Here is a 13,506-nt window from a genome sequence, read left to right on the forward strand (position 1 = left end):
TTTGTTTTGAGACGGAGTGTCGCTCTGTTGCCAGGCTGGAGTGCAGTGGCGCGATCTCGGCTCACCGCAACCTCCGTCTCCCGGTTCAAGCGATTCTCCTGCCTCAGCCTCCCGAGTAGCCACCGCGCACGGCTAATTGGCCTATTTAGACAGGGTTTCGCCTTGGTCTCGAACGCCTGACCTCAGGTGATCCGCCCGCCTCGGCCTCCCATGGTTCTGGGATTACAGGCGCGAGCCACCGCGCCCGGCCCCTCCGCTCCTCTTTGCTCGTAGGAAACCAGGCCTTTTCCTCCCGAGGAAAGAGAACTACAAGCGTCCGTTCCATAGGAAAACACGACCCTTTTTTGTCCAAGACGGACACCGCGTTGAGAGCGACTAGCGGCTTTTTCCATATCTGAAAATAATTTTCTCTACTGTGGATTTTGAAAGCCTCGAAGTTTCGCCAGAAGCGTTTTTCTTTCAGACAAAATTCTAAACATTCCTTCTCTAGAGAAAGCTGGATCACAGCGCTCCCATGACGTGATTAGACCGCCCTTTCACCACCCAACCAAGATTCTGTGTCGTGGAAACGGAGGGGAGAATGGGGAAAAGAAATGAGAAAGAAACTTTTCTCCGGAGTCTTCAGTCTGCCCATGGACACAGACACGGGCGGGGCGGGGACGGCGGGGAGGAGAGAAATCTAAAGAATTTTTTCCAAGGGCGACTTTTTTTCCTTCTCTTTTTGTCTCTTCCCCCCGCCACTCCCCGCCACCCCGCGACTTCTTAATAGTAATGAGAAACGGCAGCAAAGGAGATCGAGTCTTCTGTGGCTGGCAAGCCTGTTGCTTCACTGTCAGGGGATTCTGAATAAGCAGCTTCTCTATTTCGGTAAATGACTAACGCTGTGCTGAAGCAGTCAGGTTGGGAGGCTGAAGGAATGTTAGGACCCATAGTACAAATGAATTAGTACCAAATGGTTTACCTTCGCTGTGAGGAGGAAAAACACAAGCTAGGGTATGCACAAAGAAAAACGAGAAGATACTGAAACGAAATATTCAAAAACTTGTAAGAACAAACTCTAATGGAGGTGCTGGGGATCGAACCCAGGGCCTCATGCATGCTAAGCATGCGCTCTACCACTGAGCTACACCCCCCTACTTGGTGTGCGCGCTTTCTACCACTGAGCCACAATCCCTTACCTGCCCCACGTGAAATTGCCTTATATTCCTGATTTGTTACCCACCACTGTCTAAAAGTGAGGGCTTAAGGCATGATAGGTTAAAGTCCACTATGTTTAACTCCTGTTTCTGAAACTTCTGAAGGGAATCTCGTCTTGAAGTTGTGTCTAGAGGAGAAAGGTATTCTAGACCGAAAGACCCTTGGGTCCTCCCACAGCCGTCGTCTATTTCAAGAACTGTCTGTGTCAGTTTCCGCCCACCTGCAGCAGCCCCAGGGTTGAATCTTCTGGCATGTCTTCAGATTCTCTCCTGTTTTAAAAAACCTTCTCTGCCTATGAAGCTGCCAAAACACACACACACAAGCACACACACACACACACACACACACACATGATAGAGCCAGAGAATGTAAACACTAGTTCTGTGAATGTTGCAGAGGAAACCTAGATCCAGGTGAGGAGATAAGACTTTAATGCACAAAAATCAACTAAAAACGAATTTAAAACTTAAACTTAAGCCCCAAAACTAAAATTCCTTGAAGAAAACGGGGACAGATTCTTGGCATTGGTCTAAGCAATGATTTCTTGAGTATGACACCAAAAGTACAGGCAACAAAAGCAAAAATGAGACTACAGCAAACTAAAAAGCTTCTTCACAACAAAGAAAACAATCAACAAAGAGAAAAGGCAACCTATGGAATGGGAGAAAATATCTGTGAATTATTTATCTGATAAGGGGTTAATATATTAGTACAAGAATCCTGTTAGAAATGCATTTGCTTTCTAGGGCAAAATCTTTGCTCTAAGTTTTTTTAAACATCTGTGTATCTTTTTAAAAAATTATTTTTATATTGTAGAGTATAATTGAGGCAGGGGGCTGTGGCTCACGCTTGTAATCCCAGCACTTTGGGAGGCCGAGGTGGGTGGATCTCAAGGTCAGGAGTTCGAGATCAGCCTGACCAACATGGTGAAACCCTGTCTCTACTAAAAATAAAAAAAAAATAAAAATAAATAGCCGGGCATGGTGGCGCATACCTGTAATTCTAGCTATTTAGGAGGCTGAGGCAGGAGACTTTCTGGAACCTGGCAGGTGGAGGTTGCTATGAGCCAAAACTGCCCCACTGCACTTCAGCCTGGGGGACAGAGGAAGACTCTGTATCAGAAAATAAATAAATAAATAGAGTATAATTGTCGAACACTCTTAGATTTACAGAAAAATTTAGAAGATTTTACGGAGTTCCCTTACGCTCTGCACTCAATATTCCTACTCTTATGATAGTCCTTACTATTAAGATGGGACTTTTCTGCTGGGTGAGGTGGCTCACGCCTGTAATCCCAACACTTTGGGAGGCTGAGGCCAGCAGATCACTTGAGATCAGGAGTTCGAGACTACCCTGGCCAACATGGTGAAATCCTGTCTACTAAAAGTACAAAAATTAGCCAGGCGTGGTGGCCTGCACCTGTAATCCCAGCTACCCGGGAGGCTGAGACAGGAGAATCGCTTGCACCCGGGAAGCGGAGGTTGCAGTGAGCCAAGATTGTGTCACTGCACTCCAGCCTGGACAACAGAGTGAGATTTCATCTTAAGAAAGAAAAAAAAAGTTACTTTTGTGTTTGTTAAATTCATGAAACAAGTAGGACAAGACCATAAACTGGAAAAACTAAACCCATTCCAAATTACTTATCCTCTGGTAGTACTATGCCAGGGACAATTGCACCTTAATAGTCAGTGCACAGGTGGGTTACTGAGTCCTTGCTCTTTCTTAATATTCTTCGTTCATTTCAAGTTTCCAAAGGCTTTTTATTTTTCCTTTACTGGTTTGCAGAAAGCTCCCGAAAACATGCAGAAAGTAAAGCCGTTTTCTAACAGTAAAGACACGACCACGAAGGGACTTGAACCCTCAATCATTCTAGATCTGGAATCAGATGCCTTATCCATTAGACCATGGGGCCACACACAAGTTCCTTTTTTCAACCTGAAGACTAACGTGTAGTGGGGAAACGTTGAGTTTCTGTTTTCAAACCTTTAACTTTGTAATTGGAGATTTAACAACTTACAGATTTAATAATTGAATAATTTCAAACCTTTAACTTCATAATTGGAGATTTAACAACTTACAGATTTAACAATTTACAGATTTAACAATTTAACAACTTGAAAGTGGGGGTGGGAGAAAAGGCGGGCAAGGAGGCCTCAAGGAGGAACAAAACTCCATCTAAAATTCCTAATAGCAATTCCTCAGAATTATAAACTGCGAGATGATCAGAAGTGATATAATCCTCTGAAGGCTCTCTTCTCCAAGTTAGTAATAATGATGAAATTTCAGGTACAGAAATATGAGCCAGAAACTAAAGTCTGCAGTGAAGGAGTGGACGCAACAGCGTCAGGAGAGGGAGCATCATTGTTTCCTATGTTCTGACCTTTTCCGTTTCAAAGACACAGTGGTCCTTCCTCCTGGGAGGAAAGCCTGTAAGCTGAACGAGAGCTCCCCCTGGAACAAAAGACACTGGAGACCGTAACAGGCAGGAGGTAGGGAGGGCTCCAGGATTGAAAAACTGCCTGTTGGGTATCATGCTGACAACATGGGTGACGGGTTCAGTGCTGTCCCAGACATCAGCAGCATGCAACACACCCTTGTTCCAAACCTGCACATGTAAAAGGTCCCCCTTGTCAGAAAAGCCCCAAGTATTTTGCCTAAAGGTTGCTTGCTCTAAGCTCACCTTTGGATTGATCCGCAAAACACTTCAGGGTGATTTTTTTGTGACCCCTTCCTTAACTATGCCCCGCATATTGATAGGGCAGGAAAGGTAAGCAACTCACAAGTTTGTAAAGTAAACCAGTTGCAGATTCACTCAGTTTTCACATCGTCTTGGCTTCGTAGAAATGACGAGTTATTGGGAAGAAACAATTTCACTTTTACCAGAGAAAAGCATCTCTCATCCCTAAACTTCTCCATTTGTACCTGGATCCCTTGTTCACCATTTTCTCCAGGTTTATGTCAAAACTCAAGAACTGTTTTAGGTCATATTTTGAATGGTATATCCTATGTACACTAATTTATCAAGTAATGACCTGTGTTTGAGGCCTCAGAACACTAGTTCATCTAGATGAGTCTGGGTAGACCAAGGAAATGTCTTCTGCTGTCCCCTATTAAACTGATTTAGTTAAGTTCCTTTCTTTATCAAAATGTGTCCTGTGAGAAGCATTAGATCGACTCATGGCTTCCGGTGTGATGCAGTTTGCTGAGGCTGCATGCTCCAGCCAGTGATGAAGAATCCAGCTCCACTTTGGGCAGGATACCCTATCAGGACTCATGTTCTAACAGACTCAAACTTATTCACATGTTTGTTCTCAGTTTTGATTCCTCACCTTCTCACTAGTGGATTTTGTGCCCAAAGAATAGCAATCCAGCCGGGCGTGGTGGCTCACGCCTGTGATCCCAGCACTTTGGGAGGCCGAGGTGGGTGGATCACGAGGTCAAGAGATCGAGACCATCCTAGTCAACATGGTGAAACCCTGTCTCTACTAAAAATACAAAAAATTAGCTGGGCATGGTGGCGCGTGCCTGTAATCCCAGCTACTCAGGAGGCTGAGGCAGGAGAATTGCCTGAACCCAGGAGGTGGAGGTTGCGGTGAGCCGAGATCGCGCCATTGCACTCCAGCCTGGGTAACAAAAGTGAAACTCCGTCTCAAAAAAAAAAAAAAAAAAAGAATAGCAATCCAAAATCTCAAAATCTAACAAGTTTAAATAGACGGGTATTTTTTTTGTTCAGTCGGGAGCAAGAAAATTAACTGGCAGACATTGGCAGCAGTCAAGCTGGCATAGTGAGTAAGGTTGGCAGACTGAGCAAGACCACCGAAATCTATTTACTTATTACTATTTTTATTTATTTATTTTTTACTGCTCTTTGTGGAGCAAAACTACCCTGTAGAAGTGTGCCCAAAATAGCCTGAAATGTCTTTCTTCAGCAGAATGCTAAAAAGGATTGGCACTGATATTTTAAAGAATAATACTAACAAGCTATTAAATCATGTAAAAGTTTGTTTATACTAGTAATACAATTTGCTCTCCAAAGCCTTTCAGTGTTTTCTCTGGTGCCTTTTGATTTTTATCTGATGTGTTCCAGGCAAGATTCTTTTACAATGTTTGAATATTTCTAACAAAAGTATTTTGTGAGGAATCCAAGACAGATTTGAAAGCATGACATTCTGAATCTCTCTACATCGATAATATGTCTAGATAATTTTACTGCGGAAATGGATGGAGGAGGGTGTCTGCACACAAAGGCTTCTATAATTGAGCTTTGAAAAAAAAAGCAGTATTTACTTATTTAGATGAAACCAGACAATCTGCCAAGCCCTGAATCAAATTGGTGGATGTATTAGACCTTTAGAGAAAGAATCTCCCACTGTAGCTACTTTAGCCGTTTTACAAAACATGACTTTCATCCAAAAGACAGACAAGGATCTGGAGAAAGGGGAACCCCAGTACACTCTTGGTGGGAATGTAAATTAGTACAACTGCTGTGCAGAACAGAAGGGAGGTTGCTCAGAAAACGAAAAATAGTACCATATTATCCAGCAACGCGCTGCTAGGCATACACTCAAAAGAAAGGAAATCGGTACATCAAAGAGGTAACTGCACTCTCGTGTTTCCTGCAACACTATTCACAATAGCCAAGATTGGGAAGAATCCTAAGTGCCCATCGACAGACAAATGAATAAAGTAAATGTGGTACATATACACAATGGAGTACTATTCAGTCATGAGAAGAATGAGACCCTGTCATTTGCTAAGTCGATGGAACTATGTTCTGTGCGGGAAATGCTAGATGTATAGAAATATATATATATATATTTCACTCACCAGACTATGGAGGATTCATCACCAGACCGGGCAGCAGCAGCCTGGGCTCCAGAGTCCGCCAACCACCTGTGCACAGACGAGGAGAGGTCTCGTGACGCTTCGGCGCAGTCTGGGACCCTCGCTCTTTTTGCAACAAGTTGTTTGGCATGAGGCCCAGTCACCGGCGCCTTTCACGACTGGGCTCAAGGAACACAAAAAAGTCAATTTGTTTTTGCAATTGTCTGTTTTTTTTCCAATAACTAACATATGGGAATAGATTGAAATAGAGGTTTCTCCAAAACAGCGCTGGATGAACATCTCAAGGGGCTCACACGACCTGTTTCGGGACTTGGTGGCCATGGTTTGTGACCACGTTCATTTAAGCTCAAATATAATATTTAACTTTTCCTCCACAAACTAGAGGACATTATGTTAAGCCAGGCACAGAAAGTAACACTTCACATGTTCGCTCTCATTTCCGGAAGCCAAAAATAAAACAATCGAACTCATGGAGACAGAGGTAGAATGATGGTTACCGGAGGCCGGGAAGGCTATTGGGGTGGGCAGTGAGATGGTCAATGGATAGAAGGAATAAGATCTGCCATTTGATAGCACAACAGGGTGACTATAGTCAACAAAAATTTACTGTACATTTAAAATTAACTAAAAGAGTATAACTGGAATGTTTGTAACATAAAGAAATGTTAAGGTGTTAAAGTGCTGGATGCCTTGTTTGCCGTAATGTGATTATTACACGTTGTATACCCGCATCAAAATATCCCATGTATCATATACATACATATATATACTATGTTCCCATAAAAATTAAAAATAAAAAAATTCATAGATGAAGAAAAAAAATCTCTAAAACTATAAAAAGGAAAAAAGAAAGAAAAGATCCATTATTACTTCCCTCCTTTGTCTATCTGTGTTTGGAGAACGAATATCTGGCAGAAAAAGTCTTGCTGTGTTTAACGCCACCGTTTCTAAAACCACTGGACGGTGACCAGCAGAAGCGGCACTGAAAGCGAAACCCAACGACGCTGGTCTCGTGGGTTTCCCTCCCTGGCCAGCCAGACCGCCCGCCTGAGGCCCACGTGCCAAGGTGCTGCCTGGGTGGCAGGTGGCGGCCCCGCCCACCTACAGAAACGGGTCCTTACGGAATGTTCTCTTGCGTCTTCCAATTCTTCCTCCCCCGTCTCCCTTCCCCTCTTCCCACAAACACTGCAGGAACGCCCTCCTGAGCGACACGAGCAAAAGCAGCTGCGCCGCTGCCCGGAGAGGTTGAGGTCGCCGGCAACCGGCGAGAAGGAAACGCTCTGTACCCAGCAGCTCCGCAGCGCTTTTCGTAGAAGATGCCGCGTCTCAGGTTACGAAAACCTGCACAAAGGAGATGTTAAAAAGAGAAAAAGAAAATGTTCCTAGCGATGACAGTGTCTCCCTTAAACAGGGTCTTCGAAATGAGGAGAATTCAAGTCCTGTGATTTACAAACTGTGACACGAAACATAAAATGAACTGAAAAAAAAAACAACAGAGAAATCTAGATATTCCTTGAAAGACCAGATTTGAGGGCCTGGATAGCTCAGTCGGTAGAGCATCAGACTTTTAATCTGAGGGTCCAGGGTTCAAGTCCCTGTTCAGGCGGACTAATCAGACGTTTTACCCTAGACCGGGAGTCCCCAACCTCCAGTACACTAACTGGGTACCAAGCATCGCAGCCAGAGCCGGGAAGCTTTATCTGTACTTAACAGCAGCTCTCGTCGCTCCTATGACGGCCTGAGCGTCTCCTTCTTCCCAGATGAGCTGAGGCTCAGATTTTCACAGGAGCGCATGAAAAGGATCTAGGTTGTGGGCCCCTCGTGAGAATCTAATTCGATGATCCCTAACTTGTTCTCTAGGTTGTGGGTTCCTTATGAGAATCTAATGGCTTGATGATCCCTCACTCTTTTCCATAACTGCCACATGGGACCATCTAGTTGCAGGAAAACCATCTCAAGGCTTCCAGTGATTCTACATTACAGTGAGTTGGATACTTATTTCATTATACGTTACAATGTAATAACAATAAAAATAAAATGCACAATAAATCTGATGTGTTTGAATCATCCCCCCAGCCCCTGCTCCCTCATCCATGGAAAAACTGTCCTTCATGAAACGGTCTCTGGTGCCAAAAAGGTGGGGAACTGCTGCCCTGGAGAGTTTATACCAATTAAGCACAGCAAGAGGCTCAGATACTTGTTCCTACAGTGACTAAAGCTTTGCTACTTTATGCTTTACAGATGTCAAAATATTTACATGATGAAATTACCAGCCCTAAGGGATTGCCTTAGTGAAGTTGTTTTCCAAACACCAGAATACAGAAATCTAAACTATGTAGAGACTGTTGACCTGGAGATTTGCTTTTTTATGTAATTTCTAGAGAAGAGTCTCCAACAGTTGACTGAAAACAAAATCAATCAAAATTTTTAAACTCTAAAAACAGATAAAGAGATAATGAAAGCAACAAAAGAGACAAAACACCTTACCTACAGAGAAAATGAATTCGAGTAACAGTGGATATCTTATCAGAAATCACAGAGGTCAGAAAGAGTGGCACAACAGTTTTCAAGGACGGAAAGAACAGAATTGTTGATTCTGAATTCTGTATCCAGAGAAAATACCCTTTAGAACTGAAGAAGAACTCAAGATATTTTCAGAGCAAAGAAAATTGAGATAATTACCTGCTAGCAGAATTATCCTAAACAAAATAGCTAAATTTCTCTAGACAGAAAAGAAATGATAAAATAAAAAATCACTGACATCAGCAAGTGGAGGTTGGGAGTTCAAGACTAGCCTGACCAACATGGAGAAACCCCGTCTCTACTAAAAACACAAAATTACCTGGGAGCAGTGGTGCAAGCCTGTAATCCAAGTTACTCGGGAGGCTGAGGCAGGAGAATGTCTTGAACTGGGGAGGTGGAGGTTGTGATGAGCCAGGATCACACCATTGCACTCCAGCCTGGGCAACAAGACCGAAACTCCATCTCAAAAAAAAAAAAAAAAAAAAAAAAAAAAAAACAGAAAACAAACAAACAAACAAAAACTGCTAGATTTAAGCCCTAACATATCAATAATTACATTAAATGTAAATGGTCTAAGTGCACGAATTAAAAGAGACATAAATAGAAAATAGAAAATATAATAGAAAATATAATTCAACTACATGCTGTCTATTGGAAACTTATTTCAAATATAATTATACAGACAGGTTGAAATTAAGAGGATAAACATGTGTAACATGCAAATATTAATTTAAAGAGAGCAAAAGTGAGTATATTAATATAATATAAACTTTATTTATTTTTTGACATGGAATTTCACTCTTGTCACCCAGGCTACAGTGCAGTGGCACATCTCTGCTCACCTCAACTTCCGCCTCCTGGGTTCAAGTGATTCTCCTGCCTCAGACTCCCAAGTAGCTGGAATTACAGATATGCACCACCACGCCTGGCTAATAATTGTATTTTTAGTACAGACGGAGTTTCACCATGTTGACCAGGCTGATCTCAAACCCATGATGTCAGGTGATCCACCTGCCTTTGCCTCCCAAAGTGCTGAGATTACAGACATGAGCCACCACATCTGGCCTAATATAAACTTCAGAACAAAAAAAAATTTTTTTATTCCAAAATACAGATTTATTTATTAATGATTATTTAGTTTCTGCATAAAAATCACTAATTGTTCCTCATTGTTTTTTTTTTTTTTTTTTAACATACGTCAATTATTTGGGGGTTGCTTAGAACAAAGAAAAAATTTAAAAATCTGCCAAGAAGGCTTAACAATCCTAATATGTATAAACCAAACAGAGTTGCAAAATATGTAAAGAAAAAAAAGATAGGCCGGGCGCGTGGCTCACGCCTATAATCCCAGCACTTTGGGAGGCTGAGGCGGGTGGATCGTGAGGTCAAGGGATCGAGACCATCCTGGGCAACATGGTGAAACCCTGTCTCTACTAAAAATACAAAAATTAGCTGGGCATGGTGGCGCACGCCTGTAGTCCCACCTACTCTGGAGGCTGAGGCAGGGGAATTGCTTGAATCTAGGAGGCGGAGGTTGTGGTGAGCCAAGATCGTGCCATTGCACTCCAGCCTGGGTAACAAGAGTGAAACTCTGTCTCAAAAAAAAAAAAAAAGATAAAATGTTTAAAAATAGACAAGTCCACAACTACATTGGAGTCTTCAACACTTCTCTCATAATAATCTATAGAACAACTGAACAGAAAATCAGCAAGCATATTGAAGAACTCAAAATCATCTTCAGCCAACAGAATCAGTCAACATTTATAGAAGAGTTCACACAAGAAAAGCAGAACACACACTCATTTCAAACCCACACAGAACATAGATCAAGATAGAACATATCCTGGGCCATAAAGCAAACCTCAAATTTAAAAGAACTGACTGGTACGGTATGATCCCTGACCACAATGAAATCAAACTAAAAGTCACAAAAGACAACAGAAAAATATCGAAACACTTGAAAAATGAACACCACACTACTAAACAGTGTGTAGGACAAAGAGAAAGCCTTCATAGATATAAAAAAATAACCTGAATAAAAATGAAAACAGAATATATCAAAATTTTCAAGACAACCTCAAAAAACACTGAGCGAGAAATGCATAGCACTAACAGCATACATTAGGGGGAAAAAAAAAGCCTCCAGTCAGTCATCTAAGCTCTTACTTGAAGAGCCCAGGTGGTGACAAAAGCAAAATAAACCCAAAGGCAATAGAAAAAAAGATAGCAATAAAAATAAGAGCAAAAATCAATGAAACTACTCATAAAAAAAAAAAAAAAAACAGAAAACCAACAATTAGAAAAACTAGTTCCTTTAGAAGATCAATTAAAGAAGACTGCTAGTGAGACTGAGAAATTTGAGGAAGAGAGACGACACAAATTGCCAATATCAGGAATAAAAAGCGGGTATCACTGTAGACTTTGTTGATATCAAAAGGATACGTTTTTGGATAATTTCCTGAAAAACATTTATCCTGGCATGGTGGCTCACGCCTGTAATCCCAGCACTTGGCAGCCTGAGGCGAGTGGATCGCCTGAGGTCGGGAGTTCAAGACCAGCCTGGCCATCATAGTGAAATCACATCTCTACTAAAATTACAAAAAATTAGCCAGGCGTGGTGGCAGGCGCCCTCAATCCCAGCTACTCGGGAGGCTGAGGCAGGAGAATCGCTTAAACCTGGAAGGCGGAGGTTGCACTGAGCGGAGATCATGCCATTTCATTCCAGCCTGGGCAACAAGAAGCAAGAGTGAAATTCCGTCTCAAAAAAAAAAAGATTCTCTTAAATACCTTTTACTCCTCTGTGTGAGGTCGGAGCCTTCCCAGCAGGAAACAACATTTCTGACTGGGTTTATCCCGCCTTGCCTTGAGTCTCTCCCCAACTGGACTCAGCCTCAGCCTACGCTGCAGAAATGTTTAAAGTCAAGCATGCAAAGAAGGGGAAAAAGAAAAAACAGAACGTGAAGTGGAAATTAAAATAGCAGCTACATGTGAATCTTAACACAGTGCTTAAAATGTGCATAAACGAGACTGGGACTGCCCTGCGCTTTTGTGAAAAGTTCATTCAGAAGTAAACAGGAGAGACGGTGGAGAGGAGCCAAACACCAGCTGGCAGGGAAAGGGAAGAGGCAGGCTAGGGTGAAGAAATGGAGGCAGAAAAGCACCCTCAAGGATATTAGGAATATATACATATAATATATATATATTATATCCTAATAATATATATAAGGATATATATTGTATCCTAATAATATATACCAATATAGCATATCCTAATAATATAATTAATAATATATGATAAAAATTGTTAAATAATATAAATATATTTTATAATCATATCATTTATTATATAACATTAATGTAATATATTAATATAATATTTTTTATATATGTAGTATGATACATTATATTATGAACAACTCTTTACACACAAATTTGACAACTTAGATGAGATAGACTAATTCCTTGAAAAACACAAATTAACACAACTAAACTCAATATGGAATACATATATGGGTGTGTGTGTATGTGTGTGTGTGTGTGTATATATATATATATTTGAGCCAGAGTCTTGCTCTGTCTCCCAAGCTGGAGGGCAGTGGCATGATCTCGGCTCATTGCATCCTCTGCCTCCCAGGTTCAAGCAACTCTCCTGCCTCAGCCTCTCAAGTAGCTGGGATGACAGGCGTGCACCACCACACCTGGCTAATTTTTGTATTTTTGTTTGTTTTTGTTTTCTTCCTTTTTTTAAATTGTACTTGAAGTTCTGGGTACATGTGCAGATATTGCAGGATTGTTGCATAGGTGCACATATGCCATGGTGGTTTGCTGCCTCCATCCCCCCCAACCCACATTAGGTATTTCTCCTAATGTTATCCCTCTCCAGCCTTCCCACCCCCTGCTATAATTTTTGTATTTTTAGTAGAGACAGGGTTTCACCATGTTGGCAGGGCTGGTCTGAACTCCTAACCTCGTGATCTACCCACTTCAGCCTTCCAAAGTGCTGGAATTATAGGAGTGAGCCACTGCGCCATGCTGAAATATATTTTTTATAACCCTGTAACTATTAAGGGAATTAAATTTGTAACATAATTTTAAAAAAAGGAATCTTTAACTGCAAGAAAATTTCACTGAAGAATTCCAAGAAGTACTTAAAGAATTAAAACACGGTCTACACAATCTATTCTAATAAACAGAAGAGAACAGAAAACTTTCCATTCTTTTATGAAGGTAATATTATCCTGATGCCAAAACCAGGTAAATACAGTACAAAATAAAAAGCATTGGTGCATAAATACTTACCAAAATATTATCAAATAGAATTCAGCAAATACATAAGAAGCATTATACACCATGACCAAGTGGGGTTTATTCCAGAGGTGTAAGACTAGGTAGACTTACTTAAGAACAATCACTGCAATTCACCACATTAACAGGATAAAAACACACACACACGATCATATCAAAGTAGAAAAAGCATTTGTCAAACTTTAATAGCTACTTATGATTTAAAAAAAAGTCTCAGAAAAATAGGAATAGAAAACAGCTAACACTGTGCTTCATGGTAAAAGACAGAATGTGTATTAGTCCGTTTTCACACTGCTATGAAGACACTACCCAAGACTGGGTATTTTTTTTTTTTAGATGGCACCTCCCTCTGCTACCCAGGCTGGAATGCAGTGGCATGATCTTGGCTCACTGCAACCTCCACCTCCCAGGTTCAAGCGATTTTTCTGCCTCAGCCTCTAGAGTAGCTGGGACTACAAGCACATGCCACCACACCTGGCTAATTTTTGTATTTTTAGTAGAAACAGGGTTTCACCATATTGGCCAGGCTGGTCTCGGACTCCTGACCTCATGATCTGCCCGCCTCAGCCTCCCAAAGTGCTGGGATTACAGGCATAAGCCACCGTCCCCGGCAAGACTGGGTAACTTATAAAGGAA

The 13,506-nt window shown here is 41.6% G+C and overlaps 2 non-coding genes across 2 annotated transcripts; one reads left to right on the forward strand and one right to left on the reverse strand.

Moving 5' to 3' along the window:
* Positions 1 to 1,061: 1,061 nt before the first annotated feature.
* On the reverse strand, positions 1,062 to 1,133 carry TRNAA-AGC (transfer RNA alanine (anticodon AGC)). The gene has a single exon. It is a non-coding gene; the product is annotated as a tRNA-Ala (tRNA).
* A 6,442-nt stretch (positions 1,134 to 7,575) lies between these two features.
* Positions 7,576 to 7,648, forward strand: TRNAK-UUU (transfer RNA lysine (anticodon UUU)). Its single transcript has one exon. It is a non-coding gene; the product is annotated as a tRNA-Lys (tRNA).
* Positions 7,649 to 13,506: the final 5,858 nt, after the last annotated feature.

Source organism: Aotus nancymaae, unplaced genomic scaffold, assembly GCF_030222135.1.
Source record: "Aotus nancymaae isolate 86718 unplaced genomic scaffold, 86718_ANA_hifiasm-v0.15.2.pri h1tg000051l, whole genome shotgun sequence".
Lineage (NCBI taxonomy): Eukaryota > Metazoa > Chordata > Mammalia > Primates > Aotidae > Aotus > Aotus nancymaae.